The sequence below is a fragment of the Bufo bufo genome, chromosome 4 (assembly GCF_905171765.1).
Source record: "Bufo bufo chromosome 4, aBufBuf1.1, whole genome shotgun sequence".
NCBI classification, from domain to species: Eukaryota; Metazoa; Chordata; class Amphibia; order Anura; family Bufonidae; genus Bufo; species Bufo bufo.
In genome coordinates this window covers 57,784,005-57,799,945 of record NC_053392.1, presented here as the reverse complement: position 1 = coordinate 57,799,945, position 15,941 = coordinate 57,784,005, and the positions used below count along the sequence as shown (strand labels likewise).

The 15,941-nt window shown below is 44.1% G+C and overlaps 1 protein-coding gene across 3 annotated transcripts in view; it reads left to right on the top strand.

Annotated features, from left to right (window-relative positions):
* SUPT3H (SPT3 homolog, SAGA and STAGA complex component) overlaps window positions 1-15,941 on the top strand; it is a 496,743-nt gene that overhangs the window by 296,662 nt on the left and 184,140 nt on the right. The gene's annotated exons all lie outside the window — the stretch shown is intronic.

Genomic DNA, 15,941 nt, shown 5'->3' with positions numbered 1-15,941 from the left:
TGGAGTATAATACAGGATGTAACTTAGGATCAGTACAGGATAAGTCATGTAATGTACACAGTGACTCCACCAGCAGAATAGTGAGTGCAGCTCTGAAGTATAATACAGGATAAGTCATGTAATGTACACAGTGACTTCACCAGCAGAATAGTGAGTCAGCTCTGATGTATAATGGCACATATACACTGCGTGCAGAATTATTAGGCAAATGAGTATTTTGACCACATCATCCTCTTTATGCATGTTGTCTTACTCCAAGCTGTATAGGCTCGAAAGCCTACTACCAATTAAGCATATTAGGTGATGTGCATCTCTGTAATGAGAAGGGGTGTGATCTAATGACATCAACACCCTATATTAGGTGTGCATATTTATTAGGCAACTTCCTTTCCTTTGGCAAAATGGGTCAAAAGAAGGACTTGACAGGCTCAGAAAAGTCAAAAATAGTGAGATATCTTGCAGAGGGATGCAGCACTCTTAAAATTGCAAAGCTTCTGAAGCGTGATCATCGAACAATCAAGCGTTTCATTCAAAATAGTCAACAGGGTCGCAAGAAGCGTGTGGAAAAACCAAGTCGCAAAATAACTGCCCATGAACTGAGAAAAGTCAAGCGTGCAGCTGCCAAGATGCCACTTGCCACCAGTTTGGCCATATTTCAGAGCTGCAACATCACTGGAGTGCCCAAAAGCACAAGGTGTGCAATACTCAGAGACATGGCCAAGGTAAGAAAGGCTGAAAGACGACCACCACTGAACAAGACACACAAGCTGAAACGTCAAGACTGATTTTTCTAAGGTTTTATGGACTGATGAAATGAGAGTGAGTCTTGATGGGCCAGATGGATGGGCCCGTGGCTGGATTGGTAAAGGGCAGAGAGCTCCAGTCCGACTCAGACGCCAGCAAGGTGGAGGTGGAGTACTGGTTTGGGCTGGTATCATCAAAGATGAGCTTGTGGGGCCTTTTCGGGTTGAGGATGGAGTCAAGCTCAACTCCCAGTCCTACTGCCAGTTTCTGGAAGACACCTTCTTCAAGCAGTGGTACAGGAAGAAGTCTGCATCCTTCAAGAAAAACATGATTTTCATGCAGGACAATGCTCCATCACACGCGTCCAAGTACTCCACAGCGTGGCTGGCAAGAAAGGGTATAAAATAAGAAAATCTAATGACATGGCCTCCTTGTTCACCTGATCTGAACCCCATTGAGAACCTGTGGTCCATCATCAAATGTGAGATTTACAAGGAGGGAAAACAGTACACCTCTCTGAACAGTGTCTGGGAGGCTGTGGTTGCTGCTGCACACAATGTTGATGGTGAACAGATCAAAACACTGACAGAATCCATGGATGGCAGGCTTTTGAGTGTCCTTGCAAAGAAAGGTGGCTATATTGGTCACTGATTTGTTTTTGTTTTGTTTTTGAATGTCAGAAATGTATATTTGTGAATGTTGAGATGTTATATTGGTTTCACTGGTAAAAATAAATAATTGAAATGGGTATATATTTGTTTTTTGTTAAGTTGCCTAATAATTATGCACAGTAATAGTCACCTGCACACACAGATATCCCCCTAAAATAGCTAAAACTAAAAACAAACTAAAAACTACTTCCAAAAATATTCAGCTTTGATATTAATGAGTTTTTTGGGTTCATTGAGAACATGGTTGTTGTTCAATAATAAAATTAATCCTCAAAAATACAACTTGCCTAATAATTCTGCACTCCCTGTATGGTCAGTACATGATAAGTAAAGGAATGTATTTACAAGGTGACTGACCTTGTTATGTAGTGTCATGGAATTTGTAGTGAATTTTAATAGATACTTGTCTTTGCAGCTTGTAATAATAGGCTGGATTTACGCATCACATCTACATCTCACAAGGGACCGTTCTTTTATTTCAAGCCTTCACCTTCTCCTCTTTCTTGCCTTCATTATCTGCAGTGGATCAGTCAATAGACAAACCCTGTAATATACAGTATATATAAAACATATATAGAGTAAACTAGTCTAACCCTGGGCAGCAAGGTTCCTGCGGGCCCCTAGACTGCCTTGGCGCTGTGCATGACTGCCCTGGATTCATACCGGTGCAGAACGGACAGAAGATCTACACTGTATTTCACCCGCTTCAAACAATGAGCTTAAAGTTTGTGTAATTGTCCTGGGAAGGGATGGAGTCAAAGCCTCTCTTTTCATTTTGGACTTTCCACGCAGCAAGTTAATGCAATGTATCCTGAAGTTGCACCTAAGTCTCCACATTAAATCCGTCCATTGGTCTGGAGCGCTGCCAGCATCAGTCCATAGTGCTACTGTTTTGCTCAAATTAGTCTATCGAGTTATTAGTCATGATATAACGAGGCCATTCTTCATGGTAACCCGAGACCCTGTAGCTTAATGAACGTCATCGTTTCCCCCTCCACTGAACATAACAGAATTGATATAATCTGACTTTCTGTGACCCAGGTAGCGGCTGAATGATGTTTTCTCTGTGTTAATAAATCCCTTCGATTCCTCACCACAACGTTTACCATGGCATGCAAATTGGCAGGTGATGTTTACCCTGGACCGCAGCTTCCTCTGCTTTGGTTTCAGGCCCATTTGAAAATTTAAACCGAGTATCAATGTACGTTCTACCAGAGAACTGACCGGTCCCCCCAGTGCAGGCCATTGACCCTCACCCTGTTAGTCTCTGTCTAACCTTGTATAGCAGTCGTCTATTCATTCACATATCCAGCTCTTATTGGGGAGGGCATCCCATAATCAAACCCTAGTTTAGGAGATTTTGAGTCCAGAGCTCTTTGACAATCGCATCTCACCTTAAGGGGAATGTGTCATCAGAAAATGACCTATTGTGTAAATCACTTATTTTATGTTAAAAATAGTTTTTAAGAATTTTTGATAGTTATTTATAATTTTTCATGTCAATCTCTATATTTAAACAAAACCATAAAAATCCTGCAGTTTTCCCACTGGCCACTAGGCCAAATAATTGGCGCCACTTCTTGCTCTGTACTGCAGTTATCTGCTTATCTGTCAATCAAGTCCTGCCTGTAATGATATCACCTCTGTGTATAGATAAGACAGGATCCACCATTCACAATAGGTGATTGTCAGAGCTTATCTCTTCTTTCCTTGTACAATGTCCTCTGCACAGGTCACAGGTCATGCCTAGAAAACTCTCCCATAGAAGTCAATGAGGTCCCCTCCTGTCCAATGTGTCTATGGACCATGGGGCTGCCGTAAAGCAGTTTTCTTAATGCTGTTCAGAACAGCTCAGGCAAAATGGCTGCCCCCGTAATCATGTTCAGGAAACCGAATGCAAAATAAAAACAGATTAGGGATAAGGATAACATTTTCGGTAAAACGTTTCCTTTAAGAAACACAATTATCTTAATTTTTGCATCCCATTTTATTATTTGTTCTCCCACATTTCTTTTCCCTTTGGGTGGTACATAAGGTACTTTTCATTTCAAGCTGACGGCTGCTGGGCTGTCAGATATTCAGGACAGTCCAGGGAATTTTTTTTTTTCAAACGTAAAAGGTGAAAATAAACATAATATAAATTTCCAAATTTTTCTCCCGAAGGCTTGGCTAAGGGATATTTGGTGTCCAACTGCAATTGACCAGAAATATTTGGTGTCCTAGAGCAATGACAATGGGATATATGGGGTCTCAGAACTATAATACTGGTGTATTTGGAGAATGTCATTGGGATATTTCAGGTCCAGAGCAATGGCCATCGAAAAATAAGGGTCATGGTATTTGTAGTCCAGCAGCAGTGTCACTGAGATGTTTCGGGCCCAGAGCAATGGCCATACAATAAATAGTCACTTAGTAATGGCACAGGCATATTTGGGCTCTTGATATAGAGAAATTTTGGGTCCAGGGCAATAATATTGGAATATTTGAGGTGTCAAAATAATAGCAAATGAATATTCAAGGTCCCACAACAGTGGCCTTGGGTTTTGGGGGGTCTCTGCTCAATAAAGCACGGAGGTTTGTCATTTTATCATGCTTCTAGAACAACAGAACTGTACCATGGTGACCGGTCACATCATTGAAATCTGTACCCCTTTTTAAAGTGATGATCTATACTTCAGAGGTAATACATCGCCTGTGTCATCAGAGGCTTGGGTTGCTGATCTCTCCGTCCTTCGTGCTTTATGATGAAGCTCTGTGTTCTTAGCAGGGGCAGATTGGAGATAGACCCTAGAGGGGATTTTCCTGGTGGGCTGATGCCCATAAGGCCACCCTAGCCCTCCTCACTGCTGCTGGCCGGGTACATACTACTAGGGTAACAATATAGGTCATTTTTTGAGGTAGTCCAGGCAGCATGCTGAAGGTAGGGCTTGGTGTTGTGGCCCATATCCCACCTCCCATATCCATATTAGAGACATTTGGAGGAGAAGGAGGACAGAACGTGTCAACTATTGATGACCACCACAGAGGGACAGCTTCTGGAGAGGTATTTTTTGGTTCTGTGGGATGGTATTCTGAGTACCACCTTCTGTTGCTTTGGACCTACCTACAACGTTTGGGCCACTTTATTTTTTTTTTTCAGGGCCACTTTAAGTTCCCAACCCGCCCCCGGTTCTTAGACTGGCTTCTTTGTACGCACAAAAGCCCACCACAAGCTCGGCTGCACAGAGAGCTAGTTTCCCCGTACAGGAATGATTTATAATGATTAAAAACTACAGCAACGAAGCTTTTAGCTAGTAAAAGTAGATGATCAGGTCACTGGTCCTCATAGACTCGAAGGAACCGGTTGGAGTTCTCCTAGGTCAACGTAGAAATATGGTGATCGTTATGTTCAGAGCTTATGATATATACTTGATGTCAATCAAAACCAGCAGTGATATATTCTTCCCACACAAAGCCCCAGTAAAATGACCCCTAATAAGTCTAGTTATAACCGGGGGGGTCAGGACATTGTCTTCTCAGAGTCCACCGGCCGTTTATTTGCCCCACTGCAGACTTTTCCTCACACACTGCTCTCATACACAAAGCCCCCGGAGCATTGAAGACTTTGTCATTTTTATGACGTGCAGCAATTTATTGATGTACACATTTCTAAAGACACATTTACAACAACAGGTACCTTATAAACCTTCCAGGTCTCGCTCATAATAATTAATTCTTTCATTGCTGGAGGTGGGGGGAGGGCTTGCACTGTTTTGCCGACTAGACGAAAAACGTCTCCTCAAACAATCTGGGTTTCGAAGCTTTTTTTTCTTCTTTTTTTAATATGTGAACTTTTGAAAGGGTGCCCAGCGCGTTTTGACTGGCGTCTTAAAGTAATGGCCTTAGTGTTTTCTGCACATGAAAGCTTTTTGGATAATGTAAAAAATATACGGGCAGGGGTTGTATTTTTCATCTTTGACACAAATGTTTATTTTTGAAGAATTTACTCAAGTCTACTGAACCTCGGCGTACATGTTATTGATTTAAAAGTTCATTTGGTCTAAGTGATGTGCTGTGTGTATACCAGAAGCCCCGAAATGAGATCCATGTGTAAGGGCCGGGCTCCTACATGGAGAGAACTGCCGCCTGTTCCATACGTTGCGGCTGGAGATGACTGCCTTCTTCTTTACGCTGATGTCGCGTAGACTGGAAAATTAATTGTGCACATTGTAGAACAGGGACCGTCGGCCAGGTCTTATGGTGCCGGAGCTGCAAACAGATCAGATTCCTGTTCGATTACTTTTTGATTTACAAGGAGCGAAATATCCCGTCCCATATGGATGATCGGCTGTTTGTGTTGTAAAGTAATTAATGGCTTTTTTATATTTTACATTTCCTCTTTGTATATGAGGGTTTTTGTCGTAGTTGTTGGCTGGATTTCATGAATACTGTAGGACACGTGATATTAAAAAGAAAATGTTGCATGTGCGCCTGGCAGCTGAAGACATCTGTGTTGGTCCCATGTTCATATGTGTCCACATTGCTGAGAAAAGTGAATCTTTAATATATGCAAATGAGCCTCTAGGAGCAACGGGGGCGTTACCATTACACCTAGAGGCTCTGCTCTCTCTGCAACTGCCGCGCCCTGTGCACTTTGATCGACAGGTCCAGGCATGATGATCTTTTCACTTCCTGGTCCTGTCAATCAAAGTGCAGAGGACGCAGCAGTTGCAGAGAGAGCAGAGCCTCTAGGTGTAATGGGAACGCACCCGTTGCTCCTAGAGGCTCATTTGCATATATTAAAACATCATTTTTCTCAGCAGTGAGGACACATATGAACATGGGACCAACACAGATGTCTTATGCTAACAAGCGCACATGTAACAGGTCAGCCAGTGTCATAGGTACAAAACTGCTGACAGATGCCCTTTAATGCTGCTGCTGCTGCTTTCACTTCAGCCTTTGAAGGGATCATCTCATCAGAGACCAGCGCTTTCAAAATGCAGCCCCCATGGCAACCACCGCTTCCAGCGCCCCTGACAAACAGCTGATTATTCCTGGGGAAGCTCCAGCCAGCCATTTTCTCTGCAGTTGCCGCTGTATTGTAAGGCGGCCATTCATATGTCAAGGATGGCTTGAATCTTTTAGAATGGGAGTTGCTTGTGCAGAGCATCTCACTATACTGGCTCATTTAGGCGAGTCCCAGTTTAGAAAACCCGTATTCATATACCCTATTAGGGATTCTGAGTTAATAGAGAGGGGTGCTATGGTCGGGATCCCAGTCTCTTGGCCGGAGTGAAGAGTGGTTACAAAGAGCATCTCTCTCTTTGGAGGACCTGTCCTGTTCTGCATTACACGCATTGCATAAACACTGGGTAATGCTCCATTTCTCCCATGGTGGCGCTGTAGGGAAGAGTAACACTTACTCCCAGGTTTTCTCGTAGATTACCCAGAAGGGGAAGCATTTTCTGATCAGCGTATTGTTAAAGGGGTTTTTTGAGATATTTTTACCGATGACCTATCCTCTGCTCACAGTAGTGTCGTGGCCTTCTCACAGCTTTCTCTAGACCATGTGATGTCACGTTCATCCAGTGGCGTACTTCCTATATAGGCAGACGACGCAGCTTGGTGTCTTCTTACCAGAGTTGTACTTAGAATTTTTTTGGGTCTATCCTCCGGATAGGTCATCAATATTAAATCTGTGGGGGTCCGACGCATGGCACTCCTACCAATCAGTTGTTTTGGGCTGCCACCGGCACTAGAAACTATACGGTGGATGGGAGGCTCTATCCACTGTGCAGTTTCTGACGCCAGTGTTCTGCAGTTCAGCACACTTTTCGGGAGGCCACTACACAACGGAAGGAGCCTTCTGCTTCTGGCTGTGTCCACTGTAATGTTTCCTGTATCGGTGGCTGGGGGGTGGGTTGGGGGCATCGAGAGGGTTAGTGTCTGTTACTGATGACCTATCCTGAGGATATCTAAGTCCCTTTAAGCAATTTATTGGGTAGTTTCCATTTTTGTCTTTTGGTGTTCATTTAGCAACCAATTTATTGTACGTTGGATCCCATCCACATTTAGCCATTAATGGAATGCCCAGCATCGTCGGAATTTCCAGATTCCAAAATTTGCAGTGGAAAAAGTCTGTCCTTGCTGTAATAATAATCTAGTGAACTTTGCGTGAAGGGGTTGTCCAGGGCGATTATTTTTTATAAAATATATATACATATTGTTCCAAGTGGGTTACAAAGCTAGAAGCCATACCCACCCTCACCGATCTGCTGCTGTTTGGATGCTGACCTTTGCTCTTCTCTTCCCAGCCCCACCTCAACATGCAGGCGATCACTGGGTGAGCTGGGTCGCTGCTGTGGGCACTGATTGCCTGAGCTGGCATCTCCTGCCAAATTACCGTAGCTGGGACCAGCAGTCATGGTTTTTTTTTTTTTTCTGGCCATATATATATAAAAAAAACAACAACTGTAATCCTGCTGGGCAGCCCCTTTTTAACCAAAGTTCCCCAGGAATATGTTATCTTTTCACCTTCTGTATTTGTTAATGCGGCGTAACCCATTTTATCTGTAAAATAACAAAATTCCCAAGTCCCAAGCCTTCGAGACGAAATCAGAAAGGCGTTTTACAAGGAAATATTCCTGATTTTTATAATGCGCTCATTGTTTGTATAAAACCATAATTGCCTATTTACAGTAACACTGTATCCCAGCAGTAGCCGTGTAGCTTAGCGGGATTAGAGAGCATTAGGGGCGATCGCTGCGTACAGCTAATGAATGTGCTGCCAGCAGTTTATTTTATCCTCCGTGCTGGGGGTTTTCACTTTTTTCAGGGTCAAGAGTGCATTGTTATACACTGCGTATTGTTCGCACTTGCAGCCGATCGATTCGTCATCACGGCGTAATTATTACACTGCGCAGTTATAGGGAGGGGAGAGACGCCAATCTCTAAATCCAGAGGTGTGATTTGGCCAAGAATGTTAATAGCATTGAACATCTGTCGCAGTTCGGATTTCCAAAAGGTTAAAGAGCAATTCCAGCCAGAGAGTTTTTTAACTTTTTTTTTACTTTATGGAAGGGCTGTATTCATTCACACCCATCACATCAAAGTCTTTTTATCCCCATTGTACCCATCCATACACTTAGGGCAAATGTGCATGGGAGGAAATGAAAAGTGCCAAAGATCCATCCTATAAAGTCATATGTGTACGGAGCACTGTATAAACCCCACGCTGATGACCCAAATATCTTCATGGCCCTCCATGCTTCGAGACCTACCATAAGCGGTTATGTTAATTGCCCACAGGTTTCAGTGCTCATCAGAGAAATTATTTTTAAAAGGGGGGTTACATTTAGTGGATGCCCATGACAGAGACTATAAATGCACATTGCACTTTTTTATACAAGGTGGTTAGGAGGTTAATCATAAAATTCCCACTAATGTTCCTCGGCGTCTAGAGTGGATTAGAGGTTAATACTGTAACTTTGCTTGGTAAGAGTGGTGAAGTAGTTAATATCCAAAGTGGTTTATACCCAATATCCCTGAATATCTAAGGTTGTTTTATCTGTAATGATCAATTTTATTATATTTCTTTATGGAGGTTGCTCCATGATTTTTGATAGAAGACTCCAAATCCCTTGCTTTTCTTCACACAACTATAGAGGTTAGAGGTAATTAATACATTTTTTTTTTTCAATCTGCAGCCACCACTAGGGGGAGATATGTGTATGCAGAGTAATACAACTCCTATTAAACGCTCTCTCTCTCTCTCTCTCTATATATATATATATATATATATATATATATATACCGTATTTTTCGCCCCAAAAGACGCACTTTACCCCCCCCCCCAAAAGTGGGGGGAAAATGCCCCTGCGTCTTATGTGGCGAATGCTGCCATTTTACATCGCAGACTGCGATGTATCAGGGGGAGGGAGGAGGGACCAGTGTCATGCAAATGCGGCAGGGCGGTGCGGTCACTGTACTCCGGCCCCGCCGCTCACTCACTTCCTTAATACCTAAACCTTTTATAATAATAACTTTAATTGAAGTTCCGATCCCCAGCCCCATCTGTACTACTTACTAAATGTCCTGTAGCAGGCAGAGCAGGGCGGGCGGCCGGCCGTAACTCACTGACGTCACGTGCCTGCGCCGCCTACTTCATTCATAAAGTAGGCGGCGCAGGCACGTCATGTGACATCAGTGAGTTCCGGACGGCTGCCCGCCCTGCTCTGCCTGCTACAGGACATTTAGTAAGTAGTACAGATGGGGCTGGGGATCGGAACTTCAATTAAAGTTATTATTATAAAAGGTTTAGGTATTAAGGAAGTGAGTGAGCGGCGGGGCCGGAGTACAGTGACCGCACCGACCTGCCGCATTTGCATGACACTGACCCCTCCTCCCTCCCCCTCCCACAGGTTTAGCTCCGGTATATTAGGGCACTATTATGGGGTGGGGGATATGTGGGTGACACATATATAGGAGTGCCATCCGCAGATCACCCCACTCATAACAGTGCCACCCACAGATCACCCCACTCATAACAGTGCCACCCACAGATCCCCCATAGTAGTGTCATGCACAGACCACCATTAGTTCAAAACCCACCAAAAGCACACCTTTTGGTTAAATTTATTTTTTTCTTATTTTCCTCCTCAAAAACCTAGGTGCGTCTTATGGGGCGAAAAATATGGTAAATATATACATATACAGGTGAAACTCCAAAAATTTGAATATCGTACAAAAGTCCATTTATTTCAGTAATGCAAATTAAAAGGAATTGCATTAATGCAGCTTAAAATTAGAATTTTGTGAAAAAGTTCAATATTCTAGGCTCAAAATATCACACTCTAGTCAGATAATTAATCCATACCCCCTGAGCAAAAGTGACCTCAAAATTGTGACTTTTGGGTTTTATAAGGCTACTTTCACACCTGCGTTAGGTGCGGATCCGTCTGGTATCTGCACAGACGGATCCGCTCCTATAATGCAAACGCTTTTTTTTTTTTGTTCATGGTAATGCAAACGGATCCGTTTTGACTTTACATTGAAAGTCAATGGGGGACGGATCCGTTTAAAAATTGAGCCATATTGTGTCATCTTCAAACGGATCCGTCCCCATTGACTTACATTGTAAGTCTGGACGGATCCGTTTGCCTCCGCACGACCAGGCGGACACCCGAACGCTGCAAGCTGCGTTCAGGGGTCCGCCTGCTGAGCGGAGCGGAGGACAAACGGTGCCAGACTGATGCATTCTGAGCGGATCCGCATCCACTCAGAATGCATTAGGGCTGGACGGATCCGTTTGGGGCCGCTTGTGAGAGCCTTCAAACTGAACTCACAAGCGGAGCCCCGAACGCTAGTGTGAAAGTAGCCTAAGCTGTAAACCATAATCATCCAAATTATAACAAATAAAGGCTTGAAATCTCTCGCTTTGCATGTAATGAGTCTATCTCATATATTAGCTTCACCTTTTAAGTTACATTACTGAAATAAATGAACTATGCACGATATTCTAATTTTTCGAGTGCGCGTCCAATGGGAATAGGCACTTACCCACAATATACACGTATAAAGGAAAAACGGACAGCTCTCCAATGTTCCAAGGATAAAGTCAAAACCTTTTATTCACCCATGTAGTAAAACAATGTTTCGGCTCAACAATAGAGCCTTTCTCAAGCCAACCAAAGCACACTGAGTGAAATATATACCCCAGACACAATCTAGTGCGTGATTACGTCATCTCATTACATAATTAATCAATCACAACAAACAAACATGTGAGTGGAAGTAACATAAGATAAAAATACAGATCAATTCATAAAATGATCATGTGACGTAAATAGTGAATTTCCGAAAATGATATATATTCATGTAATACCCTGCACCGATGAAGTGTAATATATACATGATACTAACATGATTGGACAATAATGTGTTAATAAAGTGCCATGTGCAATAAATTAATTATGCTGAGGAGAAAAGCGCAAAGGACAAAGTTAAGTATACACGCCGGATGGATCGCGATCTCGTGTAACAACAACGCCATAGATCGGCGTGTCTGCATAGCTACCTAATCATCAAGGACCTCATGACGTAAGGCCGCTAGTGGAGCCTGCGCAATCCAGTAGCTCTCACCACGCGGCCATCTTGGAAAAGGTCAGAGACGACCTATGTCACAGGCGCATGCGCCAAACATCATTGGATAGCTGCGCCATGTTGGTTACTGACAAAACCTTTTATAAAATGAATAAGGGCTCACATGAGGCACTCTCTGAGTCCGAAATAAGGGCATCTAGGGGAAAAATAGATGGAAGGGTGGGGAGAGTGCCTCCTGTCAAGAGCACATCAGCCAAAACAGAAAACCGCACGCCAGCGCGGGATCTGTCAGTTGCTTTCTCGAATATCGATCATTCATTCCGTGCCCAAGAGGGATCTCCTCAATATATATATATATATATATATATATATACACTGCTCAAAAAAATAAAGGGAACACTTAAACAACACAATGTAACTCCAAGTCAATCACACTTCTGTGAAATCAAACTGTTCACTTAGGAAGCAACACTGAGTGACAATCAATTTAACATGCTGTTGTGCAAATGGGATAGACAACAGGTGGAAATTATAGGCAATTAGCAAGACACCCCCAATAAAGGAATGGTTCTGCAGGTGGTGATCACAGACCACTTCTCAGTTCCTATGCTTCCTGGCTGATGTTTTGGTCACTTTTGAATACTGGCGGTGCTTTCACTCTAGTGGTAGCATGATACGGAGTCTACAACCCACACAAGTGGCTCAGGTAGTGCAGCTTATCCAGGATGGCACATCAATGCGAGCTGTGGCAAGAAGGTTTGCTGTGTCTGTCAGCGTAGTGTCCAGAGCATGGAGGCGCTACCAGGAGACAGGCCAGTACATCAGGAGACGTGGAGGAGGCCGTAGGAGGGCAACAACCCAGCAGCAGGACCGCTACCTCCGCCTTTGTGCAAGGAGGAACAGGAGGAGCACTGCCAGAGCCCTGCAAAATGACCTCCAGCAGGCCACAAATGTGCATGTGTCTGCTCAAACGGTCAGAAACAGACTCCATGATGGTGATATGAGGGCCCGACGTCCACAGGTGGGGGTTGTGCTTACAGCCCAACACCGTGCAGGACGTTTGGCATTTGCCAGAGAACACCAAGATTGGCAAATTCGCCACTGGCGCCCTGTGCTCTTCACAGATGAAAGCAGGTTCACACTGAGCACATGTGACAGACGTGACAGAGTCTGGAGACTCCGTGGAGAACGTTCTGCTGCCTGCAACATCCTCCAGCAATGCCAGCATGACCGTTTTGGCATTGGGTCAGTAATGGTGTGGGGTGGCATTTCTTTGGAGGGCCACACAGCCCTCCATGTGCTCGCCAGAGGTAGCCTGACTGCCATTAGGTACCGAGATGAGATCCTCAGACCCCTTGTGAGACCATATGCTGGTGCGGTTGGCCCTGGGTTCCTCCTAATGCAAGACAATGCTACACCTCTTGTGGCTGGAGTGTGTCAGCATTTCCGCAAGATGAAGGCATTGATGCTATGGACTGGCCTTCCCATTCCCCAGACCTGAATCCAATTGAGCACATCTGGGACATCATGTCTCGCTCTATCCACCAACGTCACGTTTCACCACAGACTGTCCAGGAGTTGGCAGATGCTTTAGTCCAGGTCTGGGAGGAGATCCCTCAGGAGACCGTCCGCCACCTCATCAGGAGCATGCACAGGCGTTGTAGGGAGGTCATACAGGCACGTGGAGGCCACACACACTACTGAGCCTCATTTTGACTTGTTTTAAGGACATTACATCAAAGTTGGATCAGCCTGTAGTGTGTTTTTCCACTTTAATTTTGAGTGTGACTCCAAATCCAGACCTCCATGGGTTAAAAAATTAGATTTCCATTTTTTTATTTTTGTGTGATTTTGTTGTCAGCACATTCAACTATGTAAAGAACAAAGTATTTCAGAAGAATATTTAATTAACTCAGATCTAGGATGTGTTATTTTTGTGTTCCCTTTATTTTTTTGAGCAGTGTATATATATATATACATCTATACATCTAATATCCTAAAACTAAATATAATTCATAAATGCTGATTACACAACCAGGGTACCGCAAGTAGACTTGAAATAATGTAAGATCACATATTGCTACACATGTCGGCGGGCACATCCTTCATAAATCCTCATCCTCCGCTTCTCTTCAGTATGCAAACCGTGAAAAAAGGGAAAAGAGAGAAATGTGATAAATATTATATTTATAGTTAATACATTCTTAGAAAACTACCTGATACGCAAGAGAGAGCGCAGTGAACCCGGCTGGGCTAGAGGGCAAGCTGACATCAACCTTCAGGCCGCGTGGCTTTAGACTGTTCAAAGTGTAAGATATTCACTCTATTGCCACCTCTCCTGGGAATAGGAACATGATCTACAATCCAACATTTTGAAATCCTTTTCAGTATGTTTGAGTTAAAAAAAATGTTTTGAAACAGGTAAATCGAGACGTTTCTTTCTGATAGTGTATCTGTGGTTATTGAATCTGTCGATGTCTCACCAACGTACAATAAATTGCATGGACACGACAGTACATAAATCACAAAACTAGAATCACACGTTCAGTGGAAACGAATATGGTAAGTCACCCCAGTGCTGTCCGTTTTTGGTTACTTTCACACTAGCGTTTTTCTTTTCCGGCATAGAGTACCGTCCTAGGGGCTCAATACCGGAAAAGAACTGATCAGATTTATCCCCATGCATTCTGAATGGAGAGCAATCCGTTCAGGATGCATCAGGATGTCTTCAGTTCAGCCTTTTCGACTGTTCAGGACGGAGATAATACCGCAGCATGCTACAGTTTTATCTCCGGCCAAAAATCCGGAACACTTGCCGGAATGCCGGATCCGGCATTTTTTTTTATACATAGGAATGTATTAGTGCTGGATCCAGCATTCAAAATACCGCAATGCCAGATCCGTCCTTCATGCGCAGACTGAAAAAAATGTAAAAAAAAAATTAATACCGGATCCGTTTTTCCGGATGACACTGGATAGACTGAACCGGCATTTCAATGCATTTGTAAGACGGATCAGGATCCTGATCAGTCTTACAAATGCCATCAGTTGGCATACGTTTTGACGGATGCGGCAGGCAGTCCCGGCGACGGATTCCTCTGCCGCAAGTGTGAAAGTAGCCTTTCCTTTATGTATATAGAAGAAGCTCCTCCCAGTGGACACTACAGGCAGACGTTTGTCATTTACCTCAATAGCTCAGCGAGAGCCAGGAAACTGCCCTAAGTGCATTCCTGCCACCAGTGGCTTTCAAAACAGATGCCCAGTCCTGAACATCTTGTTTCTAAGTATCTTATTTTCAAGATCTCTGCTTGCTGTCAGCATATCCAAATGTCATACTTTACCAGTCTAGGTGGTCGGTTCTCAGCCTGAGAGTTCATGCCGCACTGTCCCTACACTCGATAGCACAGTGTAGGATCATAGTGTGGGGGCGCTTTCATGTCGGGGAGTACGCTGAAAAAAACACTGATCTGGACGATCCCATGTTTATTAAGACCGCCAGATAAATCCCTCTGTTGTCCTGAACTCCGCTCGTACTGATGCGTTGTAACAAACAGCAGGTAGATAAGCAGCGCTAGTCCTCCTCCGCAGGACTTTCAGTGAGATGGGACTGGACAGCATCACGGGGTTGGAGAGTTTCTTTGCCTCCTTGTGTAGACCGCTATTATAAGCGGATAATCTTTCTAATCCTGGAAAGTCTTCTCTTCCACTTGGCACTTGACGAATTCCCACTTATTGTTATTACGGGACTAAATCATCAGTCATCGCCATAAGTGCTTCTCTTGTTTGTGGCATCTGGAAATCTTGGCTTACCGTGGCAGGATGCAATGAGTCAGCGAAACAGCGGCTGACGCGGTGCGGTCCGTCTTCTGCTGTCAAGTGAAGTTCTCAAGCTGGCTGTTTCGGTCCGCATTTCCGTATCATTAACCGTACCTGATCGGGCTCCCCTCTGCTAACCAAAACTGAGAGCTGAATACCCAGCATGTAATACCGTATAACTGTGGACCCTGCAGGGAAAATAACTGGCCATACAATAGTATCAGTCTGGCGGCTCTCTTCAGGAGATTCACCGCCGCATGTCCCCTGACCCAGTGCCTCCCCGGTAGCGCACATACAGAGATCAGGAGAATGTGTTGCGTGCTGCTTCTCATGCATCTGGAGTAGAGTAAGCGGAGGACGTACTGTCACATAGTGCCAAGATAACACTACCGTAATATAGTGCCAACATACTGTAACATGCATAATCTGAATGATGCTCCTTTAACGGGGTTGTCCAGGCATACTTTCCTGGCCAATCTGTCATTACACTTTGGTAAGGTGGGTTCCTGAGGCGAGTATCGTGTACACCACCCATTATTTAGAATTAGACCCTGCACAAGACTTGCTGTGTGATGGGCGGTTGCCTTGGCAACTCGATGGGCCAACGTGCAGTTGCATCTCTCAGAG